This window comes from Furipterus horrens, unplaced genomic scaffold (genome assembly GCF_987537825.1).
Source record: "Furipterus horrens unplaced genomic scaffold, mFurHor1.1.pri manual_scaffold_1, whole genome shotgun sequence".
Taxonomy (NCBI): domain Eukaryota; kingdom Metazoa; phylum Chordata; class Mammalia; order Chiroptera; family Furipteridae; genus Furipterus; species Furipterus horrens.
The window spans coordinates 140,001,379-140,018,823 of NW_028327171.1; the positions used below are offsets into that span (position 1 = coordinate 140,001,379).

Below are 17,445 nucleotides of genomic sequence, written 5' to 3' on the forward strand. Positions count from 1 at the left end.
TTTTTAACTAGAAACTCCCCCTTCACACTTCCCTTAGCTGTCTGTAGGAATAGATCATTTTTCCTAATTTCCTGATTTAGTTATAGTCATAGTGTACATAAAAACAGATTTGATGTTCTTGGAATCAAACATAAAATGAAAGCCAAGGCCTTATCACTGAAACAAGACAGCAGTTTTGCAGAGCTGTGTACATCCTTTGAACTCAGATGACATTGTCTCAGAGGAAAAGATGTTTGATGAGTTTTTTACACTTTAAAGCTTCTGCTAAGGAAAATGAGCTGGGGATCTCTTTTGGTGGAATTGAAGAGGGTTGGATCATTTCATCTTCAAAAGATGAGGGAAAAAGTGTCATTTTCTATTTCCCTTAAGTACCATTCTTTCAAATACTTGTGTGACAAGAGATTCAACAGGCTTAGATTTGGGGTTTTAGTTTTCCAGAAATGCATGGAGGACTTAAATGGCCCTATACATCAAAAGGGAGAGAGAAAGGGGAAAAAAATCCCCTAGAAAAAAGAAAATAGTGTAGCAAACTCTTGAAAAATAAAATTCATAAAAATTGCTTCAATTAATTCAATATCCTACAATTTAAAAGAAAATTAATAATTGAAACTCAAAACTGAATTAACAGACATCAAGTACATATAATTCAAGTTGTCAGTGTTAAACCTAGGGAGAAACGCTCTTTAGAGATAGAAACTTTTAAATGCATTGGATTCTCCATAAAATATATATTATGTGCCAAGTTCTGTACTAGGTGCTGTGTTCATAAACAGAAGATGAGATCATATTTAGTAAATAAAGTATAACGAAAAATAAGGTGATATAGACTACAAATAAAGAGAAAAGGGTGAAATGGCCAGTAATTAAGTGATGAACAGTACAACAAAGAAAAGTCAAAATTGGAAGGATTGGGTGTGTTGAGAACTCTTAAAGGTCTGAGATGCATTGTTTACAAGCTGCCAAATTAGTCTTCTGCAATTTCATAGATGGTAGCAGGAGATAGAAGATTCCTGGGGCAGAGACAGAGAACTTTACTCACAGCACAGCAGGCAATATGTTCTTCATGTCTATACCACCTGCCCTTGCTCCACAGGTCCCATGGAGGCAATGCAGAGACGGGCTCAGGTGGATAAAGTGCACACTGTCACTGTCAAGGAACATTGAAATTAGAAAACTCTAATTATGTGCAAGAACAAATGTAGTCAACCAACCTTTGCCCCAAAGAGGAAGAAAATTTTCATTCTTCTGATCAACAAACAAAAGTTTCCTCTGCTCCAGCAGACACTATACATTCTGAGAATGTTGTAAAAAAAATCCTTGGAAAGCAACCCCCCAAAAATGCCATTAATGCCTCTGGCTCACAGATGGTCAGAAACGCAAGAGACCCATGAAGAATTGTCTCCCAAGAGGATGTAGAAAGTACAGCAGTTCCAACTAACATTCCTGCAGTATTGTACCACTTTACTAGGCCTATCTCCTAGGCCTTTTCATTAGATCAAAAGATCACTAGCACAAATCATTTTCCACATGATCTTTTTAAAACAATGACCCGCTGGGTCACTCATGAGCAAAGCAATCAGACACCTCTTTCCTAGTTTATAAAATGTACAGTTGTATATGACCCAAGACAAACTGATTGATATAAAGACATAGTTTTAAAGAAATGTTTTAGGTACTTTCATCAGACATATTTTAAAAGTGATTTAAAAGAATTCTAATTACTTTTGTTTATTCTTATTTTTGTCAGTGTTTTAGAGGAAAATACAGCATTGTGATGTTTGCTAAGTCTAGCGTCTTTAAACTGCTATTTATATTTTCTCCACATTCTACCCTGGCTGGTGTGGCTCAGTAGATTGAGTGCTGGCCTGTGAACCAAAGAGTCACCAGTTCAATTCCCAATCAGGGTACATTCCTGGGTTGCAGGCCTGGTCCCCAGTGGGAATGTGCAAGAGACAACCACACATTGATGTTTCTTTCCCTTTCTTTATCCCTCCCTTCCCTTCTACCTAAAAATAAATAAATTAAATCTTAATATTTCTCCATGTCCTAATCATTCTCATTTTGAATGATGAACAAAAAACAAAGTGTAGCAGTCTTATTGTGTTGTATCTCAGAGAATGTAACAGTACATTTAAACCAAACAAGATAGAAAGGCTTCTATTATGTTTCAGGATGAATCACCATAGTGATTAATTATAATATAAAATATTAAACTAATAACCTAAATGTTGTTTCTGACAAGTTATGTAATGTGCTTGCAGTTTTTAGTTATGTAAATAATTTTTAGAGGCAAATATTTTATTGTTGCTTCAAGGTTTGGTGTTGCTTTATTCCACCGATACAGAATATCTTTAGTGGTATGTGATAAATTATTTAATAACTGACTTTGAAAACTAAAGCTTCAAATTGTAGCATTTGCCAATTTCTGTGGTGTAACTGACCCCATCATGGCCCATTTTAAGCTACCAGCACAATGTCATTGAACACAGGATTGAGGAGATATGTGCACATTTGGCTCTTAGAAGTTGATTTGAACCTGTTAGCCTACTTCTAGACAGCTCCATCAATGAGTTACTTATGCCTTACACTTGGAAATAAAGAAATAAATATTTTAAATCACCTTTAAAAGATGTCTGATGAAGGTACCTAAACACATTTCTTTGAAACTGTGTCTTTATATCAATATGTTTGTCTTGGGTCATATACAACTATGTGTTTTATAAACTGGGCAAGAGAAGTCTGATTGCTTTGCTCACAAGTGACACAGCAGAGCAGAGTTTTAAAAAGATTATGTGGAAAATGATTTGTGCCAGATGACCTTTTGGTCTAATAAAAAGGCCTATCAAGATAGGACTTTATTTTCACTGGAAACTAGGAAAGCTACAATTTGATTTGTAGTTGTCAAAATAAAATTTATATCCAGATATGATGAGAACCAGGTCATCACAGAGAGAATAATCACAGTCTTCTTTTGGTGAATATGTTATTTATAAGTAACCATATTTACCAAAATAGAGGGCACAGCTCCATCAATTAATACTTTCCTCCATGTCCATACACATGCATCCTAATAACTCATCAGTATGTTTCTTCAAACTTCAGCTCAATAAAATATGAGCTCATGAAAATCAAAGCTAAACCACCTCTCATCACAACCCACCATTCTCTATTCTGTGTGTTCCCATAACATCTTCAAGTCTTTTTATTAACTTAAGAAAATTCCCAGACTTTATCTCTTTTACATCTTGCTCTCCCCCCACTTTATTTATGCCTTCCTCTGGAACTCCTTTGAGATGCATTCTATCTTTCATATCTCTTATTCATTCCATCATGTTTTACATATTTTTGGTACTCTTGCCATAGTGTAAGAGTTTTCTTCAAGTCTGTCTTTCAATGTGCTGAATTTTTACACCTGTTATTAACTTTAATGTCTTTTAAGTTTTAATTTATATATTTTTTATCTTAGTACCAAAATTTACTTACAATTTGGAGCTCAGAGTTCAGCTTAATTGGTATTTATTACAACACAATTGATATAAACTAATGAAGTTGAATTGCTAGACATTTCACAGCTTCAGTATTTTTTTAATCCTTACCTGAGGACATTTTAAAAATTGCTTTTAGAGAGAGAGAAAGGGAGAGAGAGACAAATATCAATGCAAAATAAAAACATTAATCAGCTGCCTCTCATACACACCTGGACCAGGGATCAAATCCACAGCCTAAGTACATGCCTTTCAGTGTATGGGGAAACACTCCAACCAACTGGGCCACACAGGCTGGCGTATATTTTAAATTAAAAAGAAAAACTTACAATGCTACTAAATGTTCATTATTTGTTATCTGCTCATTAGAAAGTAGGTTATTTCAATTCCAGAGATCTAAAATACTGGTTGATGATATTTTCTATAAGACACATTTTTTTCCATAAGAAGTTTTTACATAAAATCAATCTTTAATTTCTAGTCCATGTCTACCAAAAGAAAGTAAAAAAGAAAAAAGAAAAAAAGTAAAATGTATAACCTCATTAATCATTAATTCAAAGTATTGCTTATTTTGCATCTAGAAAAATGAAGTATATTCTATATATGATAATGCAAATAATTCTTCTGTCATATTTTGAATGTCAAATTTACTTGAAATTTTAAATTATATCAAGTTATGTCATATTACTAAGAACTCAAGTTGAAACTAATACAACATAATATTTAATGTAAATTGTAATTAAAAATACAACTAATTAAAATTTTTTTAAATAAATAAATTTTTAAAAGCTCAAGAATATTTATTGTTTGGTCAAACTTAATCTCTGAGAGTTACATCTGAAATAGAATAATGTGAATTACATTATTACACTTGATTTGTAATGATATGCTTAGACATTTATCAAGGTAAACTATATAATGATAAAATAGTTCAGTTAGAAGGCATCAGAATACAAGACTTCCTTTCTAATTCATATACTCGCTATGGTACAGTTTGAAGAGGGTCAGCTATCTACTGTCAGAAAAATCTCTGGTAATCAAGAACCCTATTTTATGATGCAAGTCCTTGTTATATATGTATTTTTAAATTTACATTTGGTTTTTATTTTATTTTATTTTATTTTTTTATTTTTATTTTTTAACTTGGGCTCATGCTCACACACACACCCACACACGCACGCACACACGCAGAATTTGCTTACTGAAAAGAGAAAGAAATATCTGCCAGCTGATTTAAATCTTTCACTTGAACACCTCTGCTCCAACAGTCCACGCCCGGAGCCAGCAGCTCATCCTGTAATAATGGGGGAAGTAGAGCCAGATCTGTCTGGCTCTGGTCCTTGGCTTATTGAACACTGATGAGCCCAAAGCTGAACAACTCAGTCACCCAACATCCTCTCTCCTCACCAGGGGACTGTGGCTATCAGTGGGGTGACAAGCAAGAGGAATCAAGATGGGAAAAGACCAGCAGCTATGCACCAGGCAATGGCCATCCCCGGCCCCACATCCAAGCCACCTGCTGCAGGGGGGACGGGGGGACATTGCAAGAACCTCATTTTCATTCATCAAAGCCAAACCAGCCTGACAATCAGCCGAGCCTCCTACATTTGGTTTTTATAAAAATGTGCCAGTCATTTCATATGAAGGTCTGGTTTTTCTGATGGAATCAATTTTATTTCTTATCTTTGTATTCAATTTAAATATCCTAATTTTGTAGATTTTTAAAAGATTTTCTATAATTTCAAAATTTGAGTAATCCAATTTTTCTTTTTTTTTTTTTTAATGCTGACTTTTGCAAATGGTTAATCATTTCTGGACACACAGTGTCATTTTCACCTTGAAGTTACCTTAGGCAGAGAAAAAGGATTAAACTGGATGTAGCTCTGGGTTTAGGAATATTTGTTATGTAGTAGTTTTGCATGTGTCATTTTGTTAGGTAGGATAGACAGTAAACCAAGGCAGGGAGGAAGAGGGAGACATGTCTCACTCACTACCTCAGCAGTCCTGAGCCTGGTCCAGTAATATTGCCAGGTGTTCCAATATCACAGGAGACACCTGACATGGGAGAAGGGGAGTGGGTCCTTGAAATTCTATGTGTTGTTTCCATATCTTGGACAAAAAGCCTTTGAAACTGTGTGTTCATCCCAAGGTCTAGAAGTGGGAAAAAGAGGAGGTCCACAGTGCCCAAAGAAGCCCATAAAACAACTTTGGTTAACTGCCTACCTCTGGTGACTATCTCCTTTCCAAGGGAGTCCGTAATGCTTACAGAAAGAGCCCATAAATAACTTTGGGTAACTGCCCCAACTTTAACTGCCTCCTGTCACGTATCTATTTTACAAGATGACCAAATGTGGTCTGAAGCAAGATAAGGATTTGGGCAAACAGACCCCCACACATACCTAGGCTTGGGTAGTCACATCCTCCCGGGAATGTGGGGCCACCACCTTTACCTGTCAATCAATATGTAACTTTACCCCATCCCGCCCAACCAGATAAGTCCTCAGAACAAAGGACCTGATGCTCTTGCCACCCTTGCCCTTATCTCTTGCCACCCTTCCCTTGCCATGCTCTGAACCTATGCCTTTTACCCCCACCTCGACAAGGCCTGTTCTCTTTCATGAAAGTGTAGCCTGCTTGTACTCTAATAGACTGTAATTCTTTACTGTGCTGGCAAGAAGAACTGAGTTTCTCCCGTAACAATTACATTGCTTTCTTTTTTTTTCTCCTTATCAATGGTTTCATCTAACATAATATGTATTTTAATTATTTATTTATGCTTTCTAATTAATATACAGAATACTCAAAGTCTCCTGTATTGCTAAGCACATAGTAAGGGTTCAATAAATGAATAAATGAATAGTTCTTGCTTCCAGATTAATGTGTTCACCACTGCTGGCCAGCTGCTTGGGATTGGAGCATAGCTCTCCTCCAGTGAGGGAAACCATCTCTCTCTCTCATCCTAGTCACAAGGAATCTAACTCTCTCAGTCTAATTTAAGTTCTTCTCTTTCCTACTCTCCTAAAGTGTCCAACTCACAATATCTCTACAGAAGGCATAGCAACTTCTTGTTTTCTCCTCAATCATATACAAACACACAGACAATACATGTTAACATCACTTGAGTCACAAGAACCAAGACAAAAATCAGTTAAACTGTTGTAATAAAAGAAGAAAACAACCCTTTGTGAGAAATTTACCTGGACCTTATATTCATACCAGAGTTGGGTTGCTAGGACATAGTACCTGCATATATTTTATTTTGTTAATTTTTACCAGATTGTTTATCAGAATAGCTTCAGTTTAGACTCTACAAACAATGTATAGAATTGTTTTCTCTATAAATTATCATCCAGACATTTGCCATTTAAATAAGTGCTAATTTAACTTGTTTTTACTATGATTATCAGGGAGTGTGTGCATCTTTTTACATATTGATAAGATATTAGTGAATTATTTTTAATAAGTTTTTAATTTAAATTACTTTCCTATTTTCTAATTGGGTTGCTTATTATTGTCCTATTGATTTGCACACTTTTTGGTAAATAGAGGTTTCTTCCTACTATTTTTTATGTTTCTATAACTTTGTCTATAGTGTTTTGTAAATGATAAAAATTCTTCATTATTGTACAAGCAAATTCATATATTTTTGCTCTTCCTTTAACTTAGGGATACTGTTTAAAAGTTCCATTTTATATCTAATCACTCTGTTATGCACCAGAAACTAGTACAATATTGTATGTTGGTTGTAATTAAAAAATAAATTTCAAACAAATTTTAGTTTGCAAAAATATTTTCTTTATTTTATTGTATCAGCATCATGGTTTTACCTTGAAAAGTAGATTTTAATCAATGTGGGGTTTATCTCTGCACATGATCTAACATAGGAGCCCAGCTCTACTTTCCTTGATTTAGTGAATTTGTCTTGGCAACACTATTAGCTAAACATCCTGTTCCTTTTTGTTTACCTTATTATGTCATCTTTGTCATATATCAAGTTTTTTAATATTGTGATTTTGGACTGTGTCAGTATCTGCCAGAACAAATCATCAGGCTTTCCTTTTCTGCTTCAAAATAAACTTAGATATTTTTTGTTCTTCTATTCAAATTTTGGAGACAGCTTGTTGCATGGGATATTATTGATCATACGTATTTGTTGACTGACTTGGAGATACTGAGGCATTCCCACTGTTAGTTTTTTTATCTATGAACATAGTATATTTCCATTTATTCTGCCATTCTTTTCATTTCTTCAGTGTTGTTGAGACCATCTGGTTGGCATAGCTTACTAAACCCAGTAAGTTCTCCATATAAACTTTTAAGATACTGGTGGGTAGGTGCGAAAATCAAATCCTTTCCCAGTCACCCAAGGCAAGTCTCGAAGGTTAGTTCCCTTGCTTATTAAATCTGCTACCTACTAATCTGAACTGGCCTCCCTCTTTCTTTGGTCTCTTATTGCCCTCCATATGTGGCAGCTAATTCAGATTTTATCAGGGAAACTCCTGAGTTTGTGAACCAATAATTGGCAAGCCAGCCAGGAGACCAAAGAAATGAACCTTGGGAAATAGGCCTCCACAGAGGGAATTCCAAATTGACCATTGATTTCTATGTGGGAAGGGTGGCCTCTATGTCAGATGCCATATGAATATGGGGACACCCCCCAAAAGCCAGCCGGTCTAATGCACTTGTTTGAGGAACTGTGCATAACACACTCTGGCAGAAGGAAAAAACAACCATTGCCACAGTGAGCTGACCTCTTCTGTAGGCACTTCAACTGGCCATGAATGCCCAACTAGAGGCTGAAAGTTGAGTTAGAAAGTTGGAAGAGGAGCTGAGGTCAGAAAAGGATGTATGCTTATCTGCTACGCCCCTAGCTTTGAGGCTTACAGACAAGGTGGGTAAACAAGATAAGCTGGAGACCTTTGCATGATGGTTTTGAAAGTTTGGAAGGCACAAGCTGATGTAAATTAAGGTTTGAGCATTTTTGACAAAGCCAAACTGAGACACTAAGGGGTGGAACCCCTGGAAAAGTGAGGAGAAGAAGGGAAAGATGTGACTGGTAGTAAAACAGACAAACTGTCCTGTGCAGTCCAAACCTTAATACAAAGGAGAACAGAAGCACAGCAACAACAACGTTAGACAGCAGGGCAGCCCCCAATTCAATAAATATGATGAGAAAATATCATCTTGCTAAGCTTATTGATATAGCTGCCCAAGTTCTAACAAAAGGCTAAGGAAAGTTGCCAGGCATGATTAGTGTGCTATAAAATAAAGGGGGGGGGGGAATAGCATTTCTTTGATTGAGCAGGTGACAGAAGATATGAGCAACATCGCCTCACACCCTGCCCTCTGGCAGCATCTGCATGGTGTTTAGGGCATTAAAGGTTCTCAACTCCCTTATAGATTGGATTATTCTAGCCTGCAGAGGGGCTAGGCCCAATGAGAGGCATCACCCTGGGCACAAGGGGCCCTGAAAATATATAAAGGACAACTTGTTAAGGAGTTGGCACTAAGATAGGCAATCAATGCCCTTGTCCTTAAGACCCTAATAGGGCCCTATTTGCTGCAGGAATCAAAGCCAGACTACTCCAGTCCATGCCCAGAACCTGCAATGGGCACTGACATCCATGCTGGCCCATTATGGAACAAAGCATTAATGATGTTAGGCAATCCCTTGCTGATCTGGGGGAAAAGGACAAATCTCAGGAAGTGGTACAGACTACGGGAAAGACCCATAGCAGAGAGGGAGGTTGGAAAGCAAAATGGCTATCCCATTCAGCTTTAAAATACTCATAAAAGTAACCCCCAAACAAATGCGGTTTCACACTCTTGCTGCCAGGATTCCACCTGAAAAGACAGACCAGCAACACAATGTATTGATCAGATTGTGGAAAGCCTTAAAACCTAAACAGCAGTTTAGACCTGTCTCAATCATCCCTGAGGCTATGTCTGCCCCAGCAAAGGCCTCAGGGATACAGTTTTATTAGGGATAGGTGCCTCTCATGCCCCAGGGCATAAAACCCAGGCCAAGATTGCCCCCAGGTGAGGGCCATTGGAGACAATCGAAGACCTTATGTTTTGCTCACTTTTCAGTGGTCCCCCAGGAACAAACAAAAGGCGGGGTCTCTGGTTGACACTGAAGTCAAATGTACTCCAATACACGGTAAATCTCAGAAGATTTCTGGCCCTTTCAGTACCATAGGTGGTTACAGAAGGTAAATGGTTATATTCAGGAAGGTCCCATTAATGATACAGAGATATCTGATCAGATTATTGGGGAGGAGAAAAGAGGGGCCGTGGAGGAGGCAATGGTAAGCAGTCTAGGAGGGGATTGGTTGAGAAGCCGAATGCCTCCAGAGTGCATGGAAATAAAGAACCAGAGGCAGGGAAACAAGAAACAAACTGACAGTGCCCAGAGGGGACGGGGGAGAGGAGGAAGGAGGGAAAGAAAGGAAGGATCTAGTCAAGGAATGTGTATGAGTGAATGAATGACCCATGGACATGAACAACAAGCTGGGGATTGACTGTGGGGGTGGGGGTGACAGTTGAGATCAATGGGAAAAATTGGGTCAGCTGTAACAGAACAATAATAAAAATAAATAAATTTAAAAGAAAAAGAAAAAAAGAGGGCTGGTTTTTGGGCCATAGGCTCTCAGCCTGGCTCAGGCTCTCAGGCTTTCTCCTGGACGATGCCAGGGTGATCATGCTGCAGCTGCCTGTGTTTCGCTAGGATCAGGCTGGCTTGGCAGAGGGTGGCAGGTTTATTCTTTGGTGTTCTAGAGGGGATGAGTCTGAGGCAGAAGCCTGCCATTTTTCCAAAATTGTGTAGCTTTTGTGTATTATGTTGTTTCAGTTTGTAAACTAACCCTATGGAACTAAGATAACTAAAAACTAAGGGGGGGACAGAAAGGCTAAAAGAACCCAGGTGTAAGAGTTTAGCCTTAATTGATAACTAGAGAGTTAAAGGTTTTAGCCTTAATTGATAGACCTAAGTGACTAATTCTTGTGGAAAGCTGTTACTGTATTCCAAAATTGTGAAGTTAAGTAAAGACTCCTTTCCTTTATCACCAAACTTTTGCCTCTGGAATTTTGCTTAGAAGGTGGTGACAAATAGCAGGACCGCAACTTGCTGTTCGGTAACACTAACACTACAAGTTGGATGTTCTCCCACACAAGAATACAAGCTTTTCTCTCTTCAATACCAGATAATAGTGAGCGTTGATATCCTACAAAGTCAAATTGCAAACCTCTATTACTGAATTCCATCTCTGGTTTAGAGTAATCAAACTAATGCTGAGAGAAAATGCCAAATGGACCAGTAAATCTACCACCTGCATGAAGAACGGTAAGTGTCAAACAATATAAATTGCCTGGGGGGTAGTGGCGTAAGAAAATAAGACAAACTACCCAAGAACTGCACTGAGTGGGTTTTGTGTGCCCTGCCCACAGTGCTTTCAATAGCCAGGTATGGTGGTAAAAAAGCCAGATGGCTCATGGCAGATCACCGTGGACAACTGTGAGTTGATCAAGGTAATGTTTCCCATCCATGTGTCTGTGCCCTGCATTGCCATTATTGTAGATAGCTTGGAAGAACCATGCTGTAAGGGCTTAGAAAAAAAAAAAAAAATTCAATATGTCCCTGGCCACAGAGTCACAAGATAATATTGACTTCACATGGGAAGGTCAGCAATGAATTTTCCACTTGCTTCTCCAGGTCTACCTGCCCCACAATATGTCATGAGATGTTAGCCTAAGATCTGTCCATGTTTGCCTTTCCCACAACAGTAATACAGTCCCATTACTTTGACAAGATAATGTTAACATGTAAAGACTTTCCTCTTCTACAGGATACTCTGTAGAATTTGCTGGAACTCTGTGAGAGACAAGACAGGCATTGAACCCACAGAAAATTCACTGCTATAGTTTTGGGAAATAGTTGGGACAGGTAAGATGCATTTTGTCACCCTGGCCTGGTTTCTCAGTTGGTTGGAGTGTTGTCCTAATATTCCAAGGTTGTGGGTTCCATCCCCAGTCAGGGCACATACAAGAAGCAACCAATTAATGCACGGATGGGTGGAACAACAAATCAATGTTTCTCTCTCTTTCAAATCAATCAATAATTTTTTTTTAATGATGCACTTTGTCTCAGAAGCCATGATTGATAAGATTCAAGCCTATAAACACCTAAAGCATGAGATACTAGCCTTTCTAGTAATTTTGGGAATTTGGAGGACTTTTATTCCTACATGTCTCTGTCACTTATACTGCCTGGTAAAGAAACAGCACAAAAGCCCTGGCTGCTGTGGCTCAGAGGGTTGAGTGTCGGCCTGCAAGTCAAGTGTCGCTGGTTCAATTCCCAGTTGGGGGCACGAGTGAGAGGCAACCACACCGTGATGTTTATCTCCCTCTCTCTCTCCTTTCCCCTCTCTCTAAAAATAAAATAAACAAACAAATAAATAAAGTATTAAAAAAAAAAAAGAAACAGCAGAAGTGAGGTTGGGGGTCAGAATAAAGAGCTGCCTCAGAAAAGGCAAAAATACTAGTGGAGGATATTGAAGCTCTGAGACTCTCACAAGCAGGGCTGCCATTTGAGTTAGACGTGTTTGTGACTCCAGAAGGTATACATTAGGCACTGTGGCAGAGACAATAGGCAAGAGTACCCCTAGGATTTTGGCCCCAGGTCTGGAAGCAGGCAGAAACCCTGTATACCTCCAAAGAGCAAGCACTCCTAACAATATAAGCAGCACTTTTCCAGGTAAAGCCTCTCACAAAGAAACAGCCTATTTTGATACAAACTTCCTTATCTGTCAAGGGTGGGCTGAGAATGACTGTGTTCCATTGACCCACTTCTACCATGGCTCAAACTCCCACATTGGCTAAACAGCACCCTTATTTTCAGCAGACGGGAGCATCATGTCTGCCAGTGGTCCCTAGAAATGCAAATGCTACTAGGTCCTGTAGGATACGTAGCTCCTACAAAGGCCTGGACCCCTATTCCTGGGGCAGCCTCCGTGGCCTGTAGAAAAGGAATGAAAGAAATTCCCACTGATGCCTGGTATAAAGTTGGATGTAGTTGGGGCAACTCACCCATGTGGACTACAATCACTATTCAGCCCAACACTGACACCATTTGAATGGAAACAGGAATGAAACAACATAGCCAGTGGCCTGAACTCAGAGCAGTTTGATTTTGACCACTCATGAGGCCTTTTAAATTTGCTTTTAAAGATATTGACCCTGTGAGTTGGAGAATGGGAAGCTAAGTTGTGGATCATCATTAATAAGCCCTGGTGGGGTTAGTATACATGGGAAAACATTTGGGATCACCTGCAAGAGCCTCAGGCAGTCCTCACTGTTTTCCATATCTCAGCTTATAAAATTCTGACACCCCCTGGCCATCAGGAATCAATGCCTTCGCTTGGGTACAAACCCTAGCAACAGACCTTCCAGAAGATATGACAGATTGAATGCAGAGAAAGAATGATCACCATAATGCCAGGATGGGATGACATATTTCCAAGGATGCTGAATTGCCAATGAAATGCAAAACCAACTCAATTATACCAGTACTATGGGATGGATAAACTGGAACTATATAGTCATTCTGCCACATTAAAGGATAATTAACTTGTTTGGTATTGACTGGGCACACCACCTAGATATTTATTGGGTAGCCCCAAATTGAACGCAATGATTGTGTGGCACAAATCTTTGGCTATGGCTTCCACTGGGGTGGTTGGGCCACTACACCCTGGGTTTTCACTGGACACAGGAGAATTTGCCCCAAAGTAACAAAAATTGCCAACCTTCCTCTCCTTAAAGCTAAATGGGCACTCTGTTTTCCACTGGTATGTTCATTTGGCCGCCATATTTGTTCCCTCCATTGTCTTGGAGAATGATATAGTACCAGCAAGTCCTTACTAAATTCACCCAACAAGCCTTAAATGATAACTGGCAATGCTTGCTCTTACTGAACACTAAAATGTCTCTATGAGAAAAGCTGTCATTAGAAATAAAGTAATTTGGACATTATTACTGCTCCACAAGGAGACACCTGTGACATTATCCAAACAGAATGTTATGTGCTCATACTTGATGAGTCTGCTAATGTGTTGTCCTTATTAAATCACATAAAAACACAAGGGAATGTACTGAGCAATTTAACATCCAGACTAAGAGACTTAATACACCAATGGTTCAAATCATTGGACTCTCTGTAAAAAAACAAAACATTATTTTAACTTATGTTTCTCTTGCATGTGCCCATATTTTTGCTGTGGTATCTGCCTGTAGTATAGCCAGATAGCTGTCAAACAATCAACCTCCATGCTAATAAAACCCAGGGTGTAGCAGCCGCCCCTCAGGGCACATTACCAAAGAGGGAGGCATATAAGTCATAAGAGCTAGTCATTAATAAGCAGTCATGACCACCATTTGACACAAAACTTGGACAATCAGAGGTTCCTCACACACTCTGCTCTCTTGGAATGTACCATTCCACCCACTGTAGCCACAGCGGGAGCAATTTCAAGGACACAGCCCTGAGAGAGCAATGAGTTGTTGAGACCATCTGGTCAGCATACAGGACTAAAGCCCAGGTAAGGCCTCTGTATAAACTTTTAAGATTCTAGCATGCAGGTGTGGAGATGTACTCGTCTTTTGGTCACCCAAGATAAGCCTTGTATGTAAATTCTCTAGCTTTATAACACCACCACCTACCAACCTGGAAGTGGTCACTCTCTTTCATTGCTCCTTGTCCTCTGTGCATGGAGCCCAGTTTCAAATTTTAGTCAGGGAGCTCCCAAATTTGTGGACCAATAATATTCTTCTGAAAGATAGATGGTTTTTATCTGTATGCTCCATTAAATGGCTAAATAATCTGATCTCAGAGAACTTAAGTGACTTGGTCAAAGCGAAATAAATATCAGTGTCAGAATTGAGGCCTGAATTCTGATTTTCTCACTTTAAATATCCTGTTCTCTCCCTGTTCTTCTTGTTGTTAGAGAAACATTGAGTATGTCCTGTTTTATAATTGGATTTGTGTGTGCATGTGGGTGTGTGTGTGTGTTTGAGTCTTGTAAGTTCTTTACAAACAATACTATTAAAAAATGGACAAAAGATCTGACTGGACACTTCTCCAAGGAGGACGTACAGGTGGTCAATGGATATGTGAAAAGATGCTCAACATCACTAATCACCAGAGAGATGCAAATAAAAACCACAATGAGATATCACCTCATAACTGTCAGAATGGCTACCATCAAGTGTTGGCGAGGATGTGGAGAAAAGGGAACCCTTGTGCATTGTTGGTGGAAATGTTGATTGGTGTAGACACTGTGGAAAGCAGTGTGGAGATGCCTTAAAAAATTAAAAATGGAACTGCCTTATGATCCAGTTATTCCACTTCTAAGAATTTATCTGAAGAAACCCAAAACACTAATTTGAAAAAATATATTCACTTCTATCCTCATTGCAGCTTTATTCACAATAGCCAATATTTGGAGGCAGCCCAAGTGTCCATCAGTAGATGAGTGAAAAATAAGTGGTGGTACATTTACACAGTGGAATACTACTCGCCATAGAAAAGAGGAAAATCTTATCCTTTGTGACAGCATGGATGGACCTGGAGAGCATTATGCTAATTGAAGTAAGCCAATCAGACAAAAACAAATACCATATGATTTCACTCATATGTGAAATCTAATGAACAAACTGAACTAATAAGCAAAATGGAGACAGATTCATAGATGGAGATGAACCTGACAGCCCTGAGTTGGGGGTCTGCGGGGTAGGAATTGAGCAAAAAAGAGAAAGAACTCATCAACATGGACAATCAGGTGGAATTGCAGGGAGGGTGGAGGTAAAAGAGGGTATAGAGGGATAAATGGTAATAGAAAAATAAAATAAAATAAAATGAATAAAAATTTCTTAAAAGGCACATTCTAGAATGACAATTTACAGTGAGTTCTAGGGTCAATCTGAAATACGAGTTTGGAAAGGAGAGTCCTAGAGAAATTAGATTAATTTGCAAGGATATGTCATCCTTAACTTGAGCCGTATATACCAAATATATTTTTAAAGATTGTCTTTATGTGTGCCAAAGATTCCAAGCCACTGAAAGCTATTATACAGATTCTAATGTAATTGCTTTGTGTGACAAAAGATTGTGATTTAATGTTCTCATATATTTGGAAGGGAAGCTTTTCCTTTTGTGACTATCTTGCAAATCTCACAAAACCAGCCAAGCCTGGATATCTAGGAGCTTATTTCTTGAACTCCATGGTTCAATAAAAATACATATCCTATCATTATTGTTGTGACCCCTCCCCAATAAACATTATATCTTGAATTGGTTGAATCTAACATAGATGGGCACACAACAGCATGCCAAAAATGATGCCCTTGGGATCATTTATTTTATTTTTTTTCTTAAGTCAGGCCATGCAAAGAATCATTCAGCTAGACCAAAAGCTCTTCAGCAGGCTTCAGAACTGCTTAGGAAACTGCCAGAGAGGACACACCAGTATGAGCCACAGATGGAGCCACACACAGTCTGTGCTAGATGGGTGCCCTTCTTTCCCCCAGATGGCAGCATGGCCCTGAACTACGTTCTCTGAAGTTCTAATGCTACATATCCAAGACCACAAAGACTTATTAACTGAAGTCCTCTCTGTGGGTCCATCCAGAGTGAAGCAGAAACAACAGGTTTGTGAACTGGAGGTGGCTTTCTGGCTTCCCGAGTCAATAGGCAGAGCCTCCTGACAGCATGTGAGCATTTTCAGGCCAACTGAGGGTAGTAGAGACTTAGGTTTCAATCCCTTGCTAGAAGGCTGAGAAAGAGGAAGTTTCCTCCGTGCTTAGCATGCCTGCTCCTCCCCCTGCCAAAGTTTTAACCATGTGTCTCCCCCATTAAATCAAAATTGATGATGCCTATATAAATGTGTAGTATTTGAAAACTGAAAATCTCATTGAAAAACAGCGATATTGGTGACTATACAAGGCAATGTCTTAAAATCGAGCATTGATGTGATGTGTGTGGTTAACCGTAACTACGCAGGAAGTGGCTTTATTTAAAAGTTTTTGAGCTCACACCCACCGTCTCCTTTTTTTTTTCTTCAGTACTGAAATTAAGCAGCATCCAACATAGGCCTACTCTTACGACATGTGACATTACTGTTTTCCGTTTTTTTGAAAGAGTCATTAACAGTTAAAAGTTGATGGCGGTTTCAATAACAAGTATCACGGAGAAAAGGTGAGTTTTAACTTTATATTGAACAACAAATTTAAACTTGAAAACATTTGACAGGTTATCCGAAGCTTCAGTGTTGATAGATAAACAATTCTACAAAAATGTATTCTTTTCACTTGTGATTGAAACATCAGTTTGTTTCCTTTGGTGTAGGAAAAAATACTCAAATTTGCAGCTGTCAGATTCTCAGCTTCTTCATTGAGATATTATACTATGATAATTTGCTCAGATTTTATATTAAAATATTAAAGACAAAGTAAGGTTTAGTTTTAGTTTGAAAGGTGCTTTTAAAAATAACTACTATAGAAAATGTGCACATTTGCACCTTTAACTGATTGTTTTCTAAAAACATGTACTATTTGAGATCCAGAGAACCAAAGGAAAAAAGATATTTTCTAACAATAAAAAGTAACACCTAGATTGCAATGAGAAAGATACCCATTGTAAAGTGTTGTATTAAATTTAGCATTGGAAACCTTTGAAAATGTGTAAGTTATTAAATGTGTAGTTTATTAAATAGCTATTAAAAAGTAAGAAAGTTTAAAATGCAAAAGACAGCTCTCTATCATGACATGTAAATATATTTTTTCTAGATTTTACTTAAGATCTAAGGTGAAATAAGAGCAAGTTTTATTTCATATGCAAAATTGTATGTTTAAAACAGAAGTCACAGCTGACTTCACAGGAGGGTTACTTCTGGGAAAAGCGACAAAT

The 17,445-nt window shown here is 38.3% G+C and overlaps 1 protein-coding gene across 1 annotated transcript in view; it reads left to right on the forward strand.

Annotated features, from left to right (window-relative positions):
- Window positions 1-16,617: 16,617 nt before the first annotated feature.
- ARHGAP15 (Rho GTPase activating protein 15) overlaps window positions 16,618-17,445 on the forward strand; it is a 643,467-nt gene continuing 642,639 nt past the window's right edge. Inside the window, exon 1 of the mRNA XM_090267320.1 lies at window positions 16,618-16,734. The gene's annotated coding sequence lies outside the window, so the exon portion shown is untranslated. The remainder of the gene's footprint in view (window positions 16,735-17,445) is intronic.